General features: G+C 34.3%; 1 protein-coding gene across 9 annotated transcripts in view; it reads left to right on the plus strand.

The window, feature by feature from the left end:
- Positions 1-16,901, plus strand: part of MEIS2 (Meis homeobox 2) — a 223,847-nt gene that overhangs the window by 149,085 nt on the left and 57,861 nt on the right. The window lies entirely within an intron of this gene.

The following is a 16,901-nucleotide window of genomic DNA, read 5'->3' on the forward strand; positions in this document are numbered from 1 at the left end:
ATGTTAGCTAAGCATTTGTCATAGACTTTAGACATAGCTGAGATAAAACCTCCTTTGTGTATGCAAAGCTATTCCAGTCAATGAGTTAAGGAAATCTCGGAAAGACTAATGTGTAAGTGATAATATTTTTGAAAAATCATTAACTGTAATCAGGAACTAGTTGGGTAGAGTAAAACCATTGTAGTCTTCCTTGTTATATTTTTTATCATCAGAGATACAGGTTTTTTTTAACCTTAGCACCAAAACAGCTAGGCCAGAAAATAATTGAATTGTTTTATGTTCATGCTTAACAAAAGAAAAAGAAAAAGAACACATTTTTTTAAATTAAATAAATTTATGTGCCACCCATTTTACTATTAAAGTGACTCTGGGCAGCTTAATCATATTGATACTGGTTACATTTCCTTGTTAATTTTCATTAGAAATCAGTTTATGATTAATAATTTAACCAAGAGAAGGCTATTATGGGGGGTAAGTTTAGAAAACTTATCTTTGAAATAATGACTTTAATCTGATCATTGAAGTGGCATAATAGTTGTTAAAAATGTAATTGCCTATGCTGCTGCAACCACTTTTTTCAAGGATGTTGCATTGTCATGATTGATACCACAATGGAATGTGGTTTCAAATAGTTACCATGGTGAAATCTACGAAGATAAAACATAACAACAGTGTAAGTCCAGGGGCTTTACTACACAAGAGAAGATATGCTATTAGCTCATGAATGACTTAATAACGAGCCATTACCTGTGAGTTTTAAATGCATAGTTTTTCATAAAAGAAAATATTTCCAGTAGTTCAACAGATACAGAAAAGGCATCTACTTTTCATTTAAAAACTCCCTTTATATATGAAAAGCTTCTTCTAGCTATAAGGTTCCATATCTTTCTCATAATATATAGCATTCAAATATTTTTCAATATAAAAATACATTGTCACAGCTGCTTACAAACTGTCATGTTACTTTCGTGTTTGTTTGCTGTAACTAGGATAGATTTTTATCTTTACAATTTTTTGAATATAAAAGTGAAAATGCATTTAAGTATACTGTACCAACACAATGAAATGAATAGCTTGAAATATGACAAAGACATTAAGACCGGAGTAAATTTTAGATGAGGATAAAAAGGAATTCCTGTGCTGAATTTAAATAGTAAGGCTATGTATATGTTACATATGTAAATATATCATACATGGGAAGAAAATCCTATATTGGTCATAGAAATATAGAAAAATTAGGAAGATAATCCCTGTGGTATCAGTAACTCAATTCACTTTCAGAAAGTGACACTAAATTAAACTGTTGTGTTACACATATTAATTAAGTCCTTGAGGAAAACAAATAATAAAAAATGTTAATTAAAATGTCAAATAGAATTTTAATTATGTATGTTTTAGGAAATAGAAAAATCCTCATATATTATCTCAATATCCTGATAGGAATAGGCTTTAGTCCAACATTACATCCTCCCTATTCAGCAGGGGAATCTGCTGGTCCTTTTCTAACATGTAGTCATTTAAATTAACGTTCAAAACATCCTATAAGAAAAGCCCAACACTGTTCTAGGCAGACTGTTGTAATGTTTAACAGCTCTTATTTTCAAATATTTTGTTACACACACCCCAAATCTCATTTTTTTTATTTTAAATACTTGCAAGTTCTGCTAATTTAGATTTTGTAAACCATTGTCATATCTGCCCTCAATGTTTCCTATTGCAAGCTAAAGCTAACTGATAAGAAAGAATGTTTCTTGCCAGACATAAAAATCAATGATTAATTTAAAAAATAATAAAAAATATTTTTTAGTTTAAATTAATGATTTTAAGTTGAAATAATATTTTAATTTTTTTATTTCAATATTTTGTAAAAACAAGTGGACATAACTTAAAGATATAATCAAGGATATAATTTCTAAGTGAGCTGTTTGATACTAAAATATTGAGAGCTACAGTAAATTAATGGACCTGTAACTGACTTCCTTCTAAAAGCACAGAATTAAAGATTAGTTATGGTGGTTCTCCAAGCACATAATAAAAGAATTATTTTCCAAACATCCACAGCAATTAGCTGAAGCTGGGATGACTTAACTCCTAATGAGTTCACATGTATCTGCTTGATTTGTACTAAGTTCATATTTCAATTTTTAAAATGAAAATTAATGTAAAAAAAATGACTAATTTCTTCATATTTCGTGTATGTTTTAAAAATAAAATTATCTCTGAATTCTGAAGAATATGAAATCAGACTGTAGCAAAAAAGGAAAATGCATTCTGACTACAAATTAAAGTCATAGTTTCTTTCTGGAAAATAAATACATTGTGATTTAAGTACTTCTACCTTTCCAATTAGTGATTTAAATCATGACTTTTATTTAAATTATATCTGCTTTGATTTCCTGAATTAGTTCATAACTCAAGAATTTATTTAGGCAAATCTCTATCCAGTTAGTCTAATGACTTTTTAATCATAGGCTACTTCAGTATTTCTATGAGCAAACTTTCTTTTGTTCTCTCCTCCTTCATTCCACCATATAACTCTACCTAGAGAACAGGTTGATATATGCAGACTGAAGGCTAGGAAAAGAAGATATATTTCACATAATTGGATAGAATATTGTGAATTTAATACAGTCTGTAATCATGTGTTTCCCTTTGTCTTTTTATCTTCACTCTATGTTACCTGTGCATATATTTTGCTAAACCATATTTTTGGTTTTTCTTTAACATGATGCATTCCTTTATGCCTCATAAATTTTAGATTATGCCTTAGTATAATGAATAATTCCAGTATTGAATAGTGGTTAAACTAGAACTAGGACCAGAGTTCCTTACTATTGAAGGTCAGTGTGTAATATTGGACACGTGTGTGTGTGTGTGTGTGTGTGTGTGTGTGTGTGTGTGTGTGTGTGTCTGTCTCCCCTTGAGCTCCTGGGGTAAAACAGCATCACTTTATTTATCTAATAACTAAATAGTAAATAATTAATAGTAAATTGTGCTTCATTTCATAATTTTATTTATTTATTGCCTTTATTAAAACTCCTTTTTTACAATCCTGTAATCCTTTAATTTGGGGTAGAGTCACAGTCTCCCACTTTCTAGCCTAGCACCTTAACCCCCAGACCAAACAAAAAGTATAATTCCTCACGGTGTTAAAGAAAGCATGATTTCTCATGATGTTAAAAACCAAGGCATAGTATATGTTGATAAATTTTTGTCTAATTTGGGGCTAAAAAGAAAAAAAAACATTGCAAAATTGATGATGAAAAATCTAGTAAGTAAAAATGTTGATTTAATGGGTGCTCATTGTCTCTTGTCTTGCGTTCTGGGGTAATAGGAAATAAGTCCATTCACTTTTCTGTGTGATAACCATTCAGATATCTGAAGACTGGTATCAGATCTTCCCTTAGATGTCTCTTCTTAGGTTAAGCATACACAGATGCTTTAACTGTTCTTTATAGGACTTGATTTTCAGATCTTTCACCTTCTTAGTACATTCTCTGAACTTGTTCCAACTAGTCATCTTATTTACCCAATTTTTATAGCAGCACATCTCATATATATGACTCTGGGTGACTTACAAACAGATGAAACAGGATAAAATAATCAGACAATACAACAATTAAAAACAATATATTTAGTGACTGGAAGTCTCTTATGGACTCTTTGCAAATGAAATTGTCATTTATGGTTTTGATTATTAGGCATGATAAATTTATAGTTGAGATAATCACATCTGAGAATAACACTCTGTCAAACCTGACTAATTGTGAGTGTTAAAACTTTTTCAACTATGGTATCCAGAACTACACAAAACATTGCATAAGGGGCATGATTAGATCAGAGTAAAATGGAAAAGTGACATCCTTAATTTGGACCCTTGGCTTCTGTTAATATATCCTAAAATAACATTTGCCTTTTAGCAGCTGCACCATACTGCTGATTATGTTTAATTTGTGCTAAACATGAACAACTATAATTTCTTCACATATACTACTGCCAAACCAGACCTTCCCTACCTCATACTTGTACCATTCATTTTTCCTAACTAAGTGTATAATGTTACATTTCTCTCACTAAATTCCAGCCTATTAATTTTAGCCCATTGCTCAAGACTTCTCTGCCTCTTTTCTAAAGTATTACCTAATGCTGCTAGCTTTATGCAACTTAGCAAATATTCCTAAACACTCTATACCATCATTGATAAGAATGAGATCTTTAGTTCTGTACAAATTAAAATGCAGTTATTAACATTCTGTCTTTGAGTATGATAATACAGGCAATTATGAGACCATCTAATTGTGAGTCAGTTTACTATATCCCATATTTTGCCATCTTATTAAGGAAAAATAGTGAGGAATTCCTACAATTTTTCAGGACTTTGTATTCTCTGATTATGTCTCTGTTTTTTGTATATAGAGGGTGTATAATAGGTCTATCTCAGGGCAATCACAATATGTTTGATGTTACTGTATTTAAGAATGTTCAGAGGTCATACATCAAATGAGTAAGGAAGTGTTTGGAAGAAAATAGCATCCAGTTAATTTTTCTATGGAGGCTGATGCTTGGTATAATATATACATATATTCTTTTTTGTTTGTTTTTGTTTTGTTTTAGAGAGGTACCCATAGTGAATTCTTTAGATTTCTCCTTTTGTTGAAATTCTTTGAGATTGACCCTTCTGTACCCCATTTCACAGAATTTCCAATTTTTTGTGGATAATTTACTCCTTCAAGATTTTATGCTATTACATCTAACCTATCTTCCCTTGGAGTTCATTAAATCCCCTCTTTCAAAGTCCAATTTGATCTGGTTCTTCTCTGTTTCTCCTTTCTGGCTATCACAAATTCAAGAATAATGTAATCACTTCACTCAAGGTACCATTCCCTTCATTTCATCAATTAATTCCTTCCTATTAATGAGGATTATATTCATGATAGTAAGCCTCCTACTTTTAGCATCTACCTCCTGACAAATGAAGTTGTCAACAAGAGAGGACAAGAATTTGTTGGATCTCTGACTCTTAGCTGAGTTGGATTCCCAGCAGATGTCAATTGAAATAATTGAAATCTCCCATTATCACAGTTGCACATCTTTTTGAAAGACTGGTCAACTAATTCAGAATGGCTTTATCTGTATCTTCTGACTACTAAGGCAGTCTGAAATAAATTCCCATGATAATATTAATTTTATTTCTTTTTTTCTTGTGTCTTTCTCCAAATAAATATATATTTAATTGGCATTATGTTGACAGTTTTCCAATAATGAATGTATCTAAAATGTTCAAATGATGAACAAGCTATTTTTATCTTTACAACTTCAGTATTACTAAAGAGATAAAATTATAGACACCGGGACTAAATATAAATACAAAAAGACCTAGTGTCTTTTTCCTATCTGATGTACTTGCACAGGAATTTTATATCAAAAAATTAAAGTTTTCACATCTTTGATGCAAGTCTTCATATGATTAGGATTTTTTTCAAAAACAGTTTATGCTTTTTTAGATGCACTTTACATGTAGAAAAATCAAATTAGAGTGGCTTAAATTTTCATACATAAAGATTAGCTTCAGTCTCTACTATTTCTAATTAGAGACCTTAAGTATGCATACATGGCAATACAATTTCTTGAGATTTTTAAATAGTTCTAAATCATAAGTTGTATTCTGAGAAGGCAGGTTGCCTGACAATTATCTAGCACCTGGGCTCATGGTCCGCCACGCCCTTTGAGACCTCTCCCTACCCAGCATTGCTGCTCAGCAACAAGCAACTATAAAAAAAAAAAAACCCAGCAGAAAAGTAGCTAGGTGTGAAGGGTGTTGTTCTTAGAGTGAAAGGGAAGGTAGTTTCTGTTATTCTATATAGACTCATTGGAAGCAGTCTAAGGCTCAAAGATTGTGGAATGCTTCTACTACTAAGAGGAACAGCAATAGATCTAGGAAGTGTGTGAGCACTATCCATAGTGTCCTTATGGATGGGTTGCCTAAAGTCCAAGGAGGCTTGTGTTGGCCTTCTTGGGTTTTGAGTCTCCTGAATTTGGAAACTTCTAAAAGTACCTGTGATGGGAGGGGGGGGACTGTATTAAAACTTTAAAATTATACGTTTGTATTGTCTAGCATATTTTGTCTTTTGAATCATATGAAGATGTCATATGTGAATTTCACAAACATGTCTTGAAGGTGCAGACTATATTCTATACATATAGCTGCAAAAGTGAGGATGAACAGTGTGCTTAAGGACTACTCACTTATCACCTGACAGGCTTCCTGTTGCACTTAATTTTAATTTTTTGTGCTCTACCAGGATAGTTCTTTAAGATAAGAGCCACAGAGCAGCATGTGGCTTGGGGACTTCAAAAAACTGTTCCTAATATCGGACTTTGTAATGCCCCTGCAGGACTGTAGAGGTTAGTGTGTCCAATCTGATCATGTTGAAGACACCCCTCCCCCATTGTAATGGAGAAGAGAGATGCATATATCAATTTTAAAAATAAATCTATGGAACTGGATTTTAGGCTTAGACTGATTTTGAAATCAGTATTCCAAATATTCTCCTTAAAGATGACTGCTGACATGTTCAAACTTTAATCAGAAGAAGCCCTTCAAAGAGAAACCTAAAAGCTGCAATGTGCTATTAGCTTTTGTCAGGCAGGTTGATTTAAACCAGTGGATTCAGACCCATAGGGAAAAGATAATTTTATCCTAAAATTAATGAGATAGTACTAGACTCTGGCATCCATGCAAACCACACGTGTCTCTACCCTTGTTAGAAGGCAGCATTCTAATATATTTGCTATCATAAAAAATACCATACCTTGGAATACCCCTAACTCTAATATTCTCATTCAGACTTCCCTTTGGTAGACGAAAGACATAAGACCTTCCCTTCAGATATAGTGTCAAACCTACACCATTACTAGAGAGGCGCAAGACATATTTAAATGAAACAAATTTGTAATTTAAAATAGTCTTAATTATCAAATAATCTAGTCTAATGAGCAAATTTAAACATAGCCTGGAAGCCATAAAGAGAATCAATGAGTAACTTTATCTAAATCATTTATTTCAACTTGCTTTTTCTTTCTGTAGATCTCCTTGCTTTAAATCAATCTATTCTGATAAGGGTCTCCCCTTTTCTCCCTCCCTCCCTCCCCCTCTCCCCCTATAAATAAATATAAATTTATTTATCTGTTTTAACTACCACCCATCTTACTCTGGAGGTCACTCTGGGCAGTTTACAGATATTACAGATATCTCTTTAGGCTGAGTTTTTATCACCTTCCTTCAATATGTGCATGTACATATATAAGGTAAACATTTGATTGCTTCATTTTCTATCACTTCTATATTGCCCAATTCTAATACTTGTGAACAACTCACATCAAACAATATTATTTAAAAGGATTCATAACCTAACAAAACTTTTCTTAATTGCACCACCCAACAGGGATTATTTAATCCTTTTTGCCTCCAGATGCTTCCCTTTCTATGTCTTTCTGGCAGGCTAACAGGGTGGGAAAAATCTGGCTAGTCAGAGCAAGCTGTTCCACAGAAGGAAAAACTATCACTAAGAAGTCAGAATCACAGGGCTAAAGAAAGGTTATGAGTCATATTAAAGCATGGGATGCATCTTGCTGTAAATATTTCCTTTCTACTAATTACTAGTCAATTAATTTATAAAGCCATATTTAATTTCCTCCTATAATAAAATACAAGTCTCACAAGTGTTTTATTCTGGCTTCTGCTTCCAGGTTTGCTTTATTTTTTATGTTCAGTAATTTGTCTTTAAGCATTCATTATTTGTCTGTATGTATATGTGTCTGAATATACATAGGTTTCCCAAGTATACAAATGAGAAATAGCACATCACACACTTGATTAGGTTTTTGTTGTTGTTTTGTTTTGCTTTTACTTATTATGGTCTATGACAATTGATTCCTTTATTCAGGTAATGAATAAACACTCATCATTGAGTAATCATGCAGAGACTGAACAACCACTTGTGAATGATGTTTTAATTTAGATTCCAGAATTGAGCAAGAGGTTGGTTTCAGCAACCTAAATAGCCTTTCCAACATAATGATCCTGTTTCTCTTAAGTACTTATTTAATATGTTGTTTTGAAAACTATATTTAGTATTTAATATTGTCCAATTATAATCTTACTTCATCATTATAACATCTATACTGTTAAATCTTTACTTGTTTAAGGCATAGCTAAATGTGAAGACAGGATTTATCACATTCTCTCAATTTCATATGAGGTTTACCTGAGAATGGGAGTTATGGCCCCCCCCCCCCCCCCCCCCACCAGTATGGGTAAATTGCATAAAATGCCAAAATAGATGACCTTCCCCGCGTGAGTGTGGGTCAGCCAGTACTGAGCCTCGATGGCGCAGAGTCAAATCCCGTTGTTGAAGCCTTAATTTTTTTTTTTTTTTTTAAATAAATGCAATCTTTGCTGTTCCCGTGAATTACACCCCCCCCCCCCCCCCCCACCCCCCCCCCCCCCCCCCCCCCCCCCTGCAGGCTACGTTAGTGAGAGAGAGAGTGGCCTAGACACGCCTTGGGGAACCCACTGTATACTTCTGCGACTGTCGGCTGCCTGTAATTTGGCAGTTCAAATCCCACCAGGCTCAAGGCTGACTCAGCCTTCCATCCTTCTGAGGTGGGTAAAATGAGGACCCAAAATTTTGGGGGCAATACGGTGGCTCTGTAAACCACTTAGAGAGGGCTGTAAAGCACTATGAAGTGGTATATAAGTCTAAGTGCTATTGTCATTGCTATCATGGTTTCACCTTCAGTGCTTTTCAACAATATCATTGACATCTTTTGAGCCGATTTTAAGGGGTATAAGAGACTGCAGGTAAAGAGAAATTTCTCTTTTCTCCTGTTCAGCCAATTCTGAATGAGATTCATTCCATGAACAGAAGAGCAATTCAATCCATAGGAAGGAGATGACTGCTTCTATTTCCTTGTTTTGCCAGTTCACCCTTGCCATAAACAATGACCCCTATTAGAAGTTATTTTCCTTCAATTGTTTACATATTCTGATTCTGTGCAAGTGATTTGACAATAATCAGCTTTAAAAGTAAACAAAACAGGAGGATGTAGGAGTCTATCAGCAAGAATGTAATACAAATTCTTACATTCAATTACACTGATGTCTTTTAGATGTGTTACTTGAATATGTAAAAATAGTCTGAAATAGAGTTTCTGCACAGCATTACTATAAGATTTGAGTTAGTGCAATTACAAGTTAGTGTAATTCATGAATACTTTTCATGAAAATCCTGTAGCTTCTTTGAAGTCAGAGAATCTGTAATATATATTTATATATTAATCAATTTAATCAATTTAACTATAATCCACCATGAAGCTTCATGGGGTTTTGTTTGAATTTTGCACTTTTTTCAAACCATCTTGGCTACAATTTTATACAAAATCATATAAATTCTGCTGCTTTCTCTGGATCTTGGATTTACATGGTTGTGTCACTTTGTAGCATTTAATTGATTATATATAGCAGGACTTTCTTATCTGGGATTTTTCTAGAATTGTCCCTTCCTCTTATCCAAGAGGAATGTAGACTTTTTTTCCTTATACATCAGTATGCAAGATTTGTAGTCTTGCACAATTTTACTTAGCCCCTTTATCTCAATTCCCTGGTAGATTTAGCATTTATTGGAAATTCACTCTACAGAAGTCTTGTTGCAATCAAGAACTTTGTATTATACTGGCATCATGTATTTTATTAAATCCATGTGTTAACTGAATTTTACCCAATTTTCTTTCTATGTTAAATTTTATTTCAAAGAAAACCTTTGGCTTATCTAAGTCTGCCAGATGTCCATTATTTTAAAGGTATCCCTTATTTTAAAAGACTGTCCTTAATACAGAATATAGCACTTTATAAATTATGATAGGTGCCTATTTAAAAAACCAAAAACCAAAGCTTCTCTCAAGCTTTATAAAACCAATGTTGCATGTTGTTCTTTCAGTCTCCTTTTAAATGTTTGTTTGGCAACACACGTCTCACCAGGCATTCATTTTCAAATGAAAAATATTAAACTCAGTTGGATTTCTTGGCATTCAGTCAAAACTTTATGGTTAGAGAACATAGCTAAAGTCTTCAGCCTACATAAACCATCAGCTTCAGAACAGTTTAACAGAACACATGGAATTACCCAGAAGAAATATTTTGGTAGTCTGTTGCCATAATTTTTGCCTTTTGCTTCATATTTGGAAATGATGAAAAGTATTGTGCATAATCTTTATATCATATCTAATTAAATTAATAGGGTTCCCCACCAATAATGTGATAGAAGGAAATATTCAATAGGGTCTTTCTACCAAAGGAATAATATCCATCAACAGATTAGATTCTGTTCTGCCTGCAGCCCTCTGTGTTCTCCCAAATGAAATCCATATGTTTGGATGATCTTCCAGAGCACTTTTTGAAGGGGAAATAAAGGGGAAAATTCCATTGCCTAAGCAGAAGTCTAGTCATGTAACATTAGATGTCATTGTTAACTATATTAAATGTAACAGTTGCCATTTCCTTTAACAAGTTTCATTATGTAGTATCATATAATGAATTCTGAACTTATTAATAGTTACTTATTTAATTAATTATTATTAAGCTTTATTTGATCAATTTTAAAAAATGAATACTTGAAATTTTGTAGCATGGTAGCATAAGAAAAGAAGAAGATACCAAAAGCCTAACTAGTCCAACATTTTAGACCAATATTATGTCCTGGAAGGTCACAAGCTGGCATTGAGATTAAAAGCTTTCTTCTATTATATCTCTCTCACAACTATTATGATAGTTGCCTTTTTTTTTTTTAAACGAAGCTTCTCTCACACTCTATAACCGAATTTCGCAGGTTGTCCTTTCAGTCTCTTTTTAAATGTTGATTTGGCAACACAAGACTCACCAGGCCAAACTGACTTTGTATATGTAGATAGTATATAGCCATCAAGACTTGTAGTACTGGTTGCCTTCTGATAGAATCATCCTTCATGATTATTCCTAGTCTTGCTAGTCAAAATGAAATTGGAGGTGCTGTTGAAATTCACAATTGTATTTTACTTCCAATGTATTTGATTTGATTCTATTGATGTTGGTTTCCAGCAGTATCAGCAAACATTGTGATAATGTTAAAAACTGACAAATCTAGGTGAAAACGTTTTTGGTAAGGTTTAGTGTAACCAATGAAATTATTCTAACCTACATTTTTAAGGTGTCTCAAGATTTTGTCATTTTAAATCCCTGCATCCCTGATGTCTGAAGTAATAGTTCCAAATATTGTACAGATGCAACTTTGTTTGTAATTTTTACTATTCCACAATTCACATTCAATTACAAAGCTTTTTTAATAAATAGTAAGGCATCAAATTACAACAAACCACAAGGAAAAAAATTACAAGAAGAAAAGTAGGAATCTATCAGTTAAAACAAATGAAATATTACAGTCATTAATAGAAGGATGACAGAATATATATTAGTTTTTAAGTGTAAGAAATTTTTAAAAATGCTGTGCATGCTATGTTGCTGCTCTTGAAGGACTTTGAAATTCCAGAAAAACCGGTTTGGATTGGGTTTCATTGAGTTTGAGTATCAGAGCAGAATTTGTTTAGACGTGTCCTTTATTTATTTTTTATTTATTTGATTTGCCAATTGTTTACAAGATAATAAGTATAAGTGTATACATAGTTGTGAATACATGAAATGGGTCCATATAAGAAAAATAAAAGAAGAATAAGAGAAACAATAGGACAGGGACGGTAGGCACGTTGGTGCGCTTATGCACGCCCCCTACAGACCTCTTAGGAAAGGGGTGAGGTCAATAGTAGACAGTCTAAGGTTAAAGTTTTTGGGGTTTGGGGAAGAAACTACAGAGTTGGGTAGAGTATTCCAGACATTGACCACTCTATTGCTGAAGTCGTATTTCCTGCAATCAAGTTTGGTGCGGTTAACTTTGAGTTTGTATCTATTGTGTGCTCTTGTGTTGTTATGGTTGAAGCTGAAGTATTCATTGACAGGTAGGACATTGCAATGTATGATTTTATATACCATGCTTAAATGAGACCGAAGACGGCGTAATTTAAGGTTTTCTAGTTCTAGAATTTCAAGTCTGGTGGCATAAGGTATTCTACAGCAGTAGAGGAGTGGAGAACTCTTCTTGTGAAATATTTCTGGACTTTCTCAATTGTGCTAATATCAGATACGTAATGTGGGTTCCAGACTGATGAACTGTATTCGAGTATTGGTCTAGCAAATGTTTTGTATGCTCTGGTTAGTAGTGTGATATTACCAGAGAAAAAGCTACGTAGGATTAGGTTAACAACTCTTAATGCCTTTTTGGCTATGTAGTTGCAGTGGGCTCTAGCACTTAGATCATTAGAGTTGAGTATTCCAAGGTCCTTTACAGAGCTTGGGTCATCAACAAGATCTTGACTATTCAGCTTGTATTTTATTTTCTGATTATTTTTTTTGCTAATATGTAAGACAGAGCATTTATTTGTTGAGATTTGAAGTTGCCATTTGTTTGACCATTCTGATACATAGTCAAGATCTTTTTGTAGGGTAGCAGTATTGTCTGTGGTATTGAACAGCTTTACATCATCAGCTAAAAGAACGCAATTGCTCTTAATATGATCACAGAGGTCATTTATGTAGAGTATGAAGAGAGTTGGTCCTAGAACACTGCCTTGGGGACACCACTATTGACAGGTACAGAATTTGATAGGACGCTCCCAATTTTGACCATTTGTTGTCTGTTTGCCAGGAATGCTTCTATCCAGTTATTCAGTTGTCCAGAGATACCATAGGATTTTATTTTTAGGAGTAGTTTGTCGTGTACCACTGAATCAAAGGCTTTACAGAAGTCTATGTAGATTGCGTCTATTGCTTTGCCCTGGTCGAGTTGTGTCGTCCATATGTTTTTGCAGTGTAAGAGTTGCAGATTACAGGATAGTTTTTTTCTGAAACCAAATTGTTTATTAGAGAGTAGGTTGTTTGTCTCTAAGTGGAGGATGATGGATTGGTTAATAATTGATTCCATGACTTTACAGGTGACGCAGCATAAGGAGATTGGCCTGTAATTTTCAACTAGGCTTGGGTCTCCCTTTTTGAAGATGGGGATGACTGTGGCTTGTGACCATAGGTTAGGCAAGGAGCTGGTCCTGAAAGATTTTTCAAAGATTATGCTTAGAGGTTTGGCTATGGCAGTGGATAGCTTTTTTAAGAAGTAGGCACATATTCCATCCGGTCCAATAGATAGAGATGGTTTTAGATTGCGTAGTGCTTTTTCAACATTGTCTTCTGTAAAATCGATATGTATTAGATCATTGTTGTTATCTGTGGTATGCGGCTAGGAAATACTGGGCATGATCCATTGCTGTTTACAAATACTGAGCCGAAGAATGTGTTAAAGATGTTGGCTTTAATGGTGTCGTCGTTGCAGTCTTTACCATCAGGTCCTATCAAGGGTGGGATAGACCTTGAGTCTTTTAGTTTGTTGTTTACAAAATTGTAAAAAGCACGGGTGGAATTGGTGCTTAGAAGGTTTTCCTCTTGTTTAATGTGATAATTGATGCATTCGGTCTTTATCTGGTGGCATAAATTTTTGTATCGGCTTTTGAAATTGGCAACGTGACCAGATTTGTTTTTCCGCCAGAGTGATCTCTTTTTGGATTGAAGTTTCCTTATTGTTATGGGTAATCTGCTTTTTTGTTTTGTTTTGGGAGTTGTTGTTGGTACATATAGTTTTATGTCCCAGGGAAATGAAAATCTGAACCAAATATTCCCAGACCAGATCATCTTGACTATGACCAAATCTAATTCACATTTAAACTCTATTCTATATATTTAGCTCATGGATATATTGAATAAATCTTGGATACATTGATTTTCTAAACTTGCTGTTGTGTCTACATTTTGAACTGCTAAGATATTTCCATATGTTAAATGCATTCATTTTACTGGAATAATTGCATACTGAAGATTTACCTTATTTCCTTTTATTCAGTTATGGATTTATGTATCAGTTGCAGTGAGCTTCCCTAGAAACTATTTGCCTCTATATGCAAACAAAAGCAAAACCAAGAAGTATTACTATTTAAACTTCTAGGTTTGTTTGTTTGTTTGTTTGTTTCAGATATAGCTTGCCATCTCAAATATATGACTGGGCTGCTCACAATTAAAAAAAATATTAAAACACAAAACAATACATTTATTTAAGAACAATAAAAAAACATATGAAAACCATACAACAAAATGTATGGCTAAGATAGCCAAAGTACATTTGAACAACAGTTAGATTTATATGACTTATTTGTACTATAGAGTGTAGTTCAAATGATAGCATTGATTTCAGGAAAAATTATCTAGTTGGATAACTGAAATTACACAAGAAAGTTGTTAATTATATTTTCATCATTTTACTGTTTCATTTATGTTCTAGTATATTGGGTTATAATGCTGCTCCTAAGACCAAATGCATGCAAAATCATTGAGAAATTGGTAGTAGCATTTTGACTCAATTATGAATTATTGTCTTTTTTTTCCTGACATGGCTGTGATCTTGAAAAAGCTAGAAAACTAGTTAATATCTCTACTGTTTCATAAAGTAGATAAGCAGCATGGTTGCTTCAAAGCCAAAGAGATCAAGGTTTCTTAAAAATGAACAATTATGTCTTAGGCTGTGATTCAGTCTCCAAAACATTCACTACCACATGGTTTGTTGAGCTTTCAACCAATGACCAACTTCATTAATAATTAAGCAAACATAAAGGATAAATTGAATTTGCCCTTAAATATACCATAGGGTATTTTTCACATTCTTTTCTGGTATTTAAATATAAACAATGAATTTTCAGTTACAATACTTGTAATTTTAGATCTTAAGTAGGCTCAAACTTCACAAAGGGCCATGCTGACTACTAATTAACCATATTAGAAGAAGGTTACTACCTGCCAAACGTAACATAAAATCAAATTCAATTCAAATCAAAACTTTATTGTCAATGCCCAACATGTGTACATTGAAATTGAATGGAGCCTCCCTTGGTGCAGCTCACCCACCGAAACACAAAATACATCTCAATAACTCAATAAATGAAAGAAATAGAATCCCTAAACCCAAATAAGTAATAACTAGCACACATTCCCATATACCTATATGTATATAACATTATATTACATTACACCAGTATGAACATGTTGCACGTTGCGCTGGCCCTGCAAGTCTATCATATTAAACTTAATTGTGGTGTTATGATGCATTCAGAAGTCTGACAGCCCATGGATAAAAGCTATTTTCCAGCCTATTCGTTCAGCTGGCTATGCTTCTATATCTCCTGCCTGATGGTAGGAGAGTAAAGAATTGCTGACCAGGGTGTGAATCATTCCTGAGGATTTTCCTCACTCACTTTTTCAACATGGCTGCAATATTAGTGTACCATGTAGCTAGCTGTAACAATGCTGGCAATTCCTTTTTGCAATCTTTTATGTCACCTAAACATAAGTAAGATAGCAACAACTTGCCTATTCAAGTTGGTATAAAGGCAAGCAGTGAACTCAACGAGAATGATTGCCTTTAAATAAATGCAACACACTTCTGGCATTCTTAGCCATCACAGTTTACTTGCCTTGACAGAATGTACAGGTGAAACTCGAAAAATTAGAACATCGTGCAAAAGTTCATTTATTTCAGTAATGCAACTTAAAAGGTGAACCTAATATATGAGATAGACTCATTACATGCAAAGCAAGATAGTTCAAGCCGTGATTTGTCATAATTGAGATGATTATGGCTTACAGCTCATGAAAACCCCAAATCCACAATCTCAGAAAATTAGAATATTGTGAAAAGGTTCAATATTCTAGGCTCAAAGTGTCCCACTCTAATCAGCTAATTAAGCCATAACACCTGCAAAGGGTTCCTGAGCCTTTAAATGGTCTCTCAGTCTGGTTCAGTAGGAATCACGATCATGGGGAAGACTGCTGACCTGACAGTTGTGCAAAAAAACCCATCATTGACACCCTCCATAAGGAGGGAAAGCCTCAAAAGGTAATTGCAAACAAAGTTGGATGTTCCCAAAGTGCTGTATCAAAGCACATTAATAGAAAGTTATGTGGAAGGGAAAAGTGTGGAAGAAAAAGGTGCACAAGCAGCAGGGATGTCCGCAGCCTGGAGAGGATTGTCAGGAAAAGGCCATTCAAAAGTGTTGGGGACTTTCACAAGGAGTGGACCAAGGCTGGATTCAGTGCATCAAGAAGCCACCACACACAGACGGATCCTGGACATGGGCTTCAAATGTCATATTCCTCTTGTCGAGCCGCTCTTGAACAACAAACAACATCAGAAGCGTCTTATCTGGGCTAAAGAAAAACAGAAGTGGTCTGTTGCTCAGTGGTCCAAAGTCCTCTTTTCTGATGAGAGCAACTTTTGCATCTCATTTGGAAACCAAGTACCCAGAGTCTGGAGGAAGAATGGAGAGGCACACACTGCAAGATGCTTGAAGTCCAGTGTGAAGTTTCCACAATCTGTGTTGATTTGGGGAGCCATGTCATCTGCTGGTGTTGGTCCATTGTGCTTCATTAAGTCCAGAGTCAATGCAGCCATCTACCAGGAGATTTTGGAGCACTTCATGCTTCCTTCCGCAGATAAGCTTTATGGGGATGCTGCCTTCATTTTCCAGCAGGACTTGGCACCTGCCTACACTGCCAAAAGCACCAAAACCTGGTCCAATGACCATGGGATTACTGTGCTTGATTGGCCAGCAAACTCACCTGACCTGAACCCCATAGAGAATCTATGGGTCATTGCCAAGAGAAAGATGAGAGACATGAGACCTGAACAATGCAGAAGAGCTGAAGTCCGCTATTGAAGCAT

The sequence above is a fragment of the Notechis scutatus genome, chromosome 1 (genome assembly GCF_049901735.1).
Source record: "Notechis scutatus isolate UNSWTSFEM ecotype Mainland chromosome 1, rNotScu1.2, whole genome shotgun sequence".
Taxonomy (NCBI): domain Eukaryota; kingdom Metazoa; phylum Chordata; class Lepidosauria; order Squamata; family Elapidae; genus Notechis; species Notechis scutatus.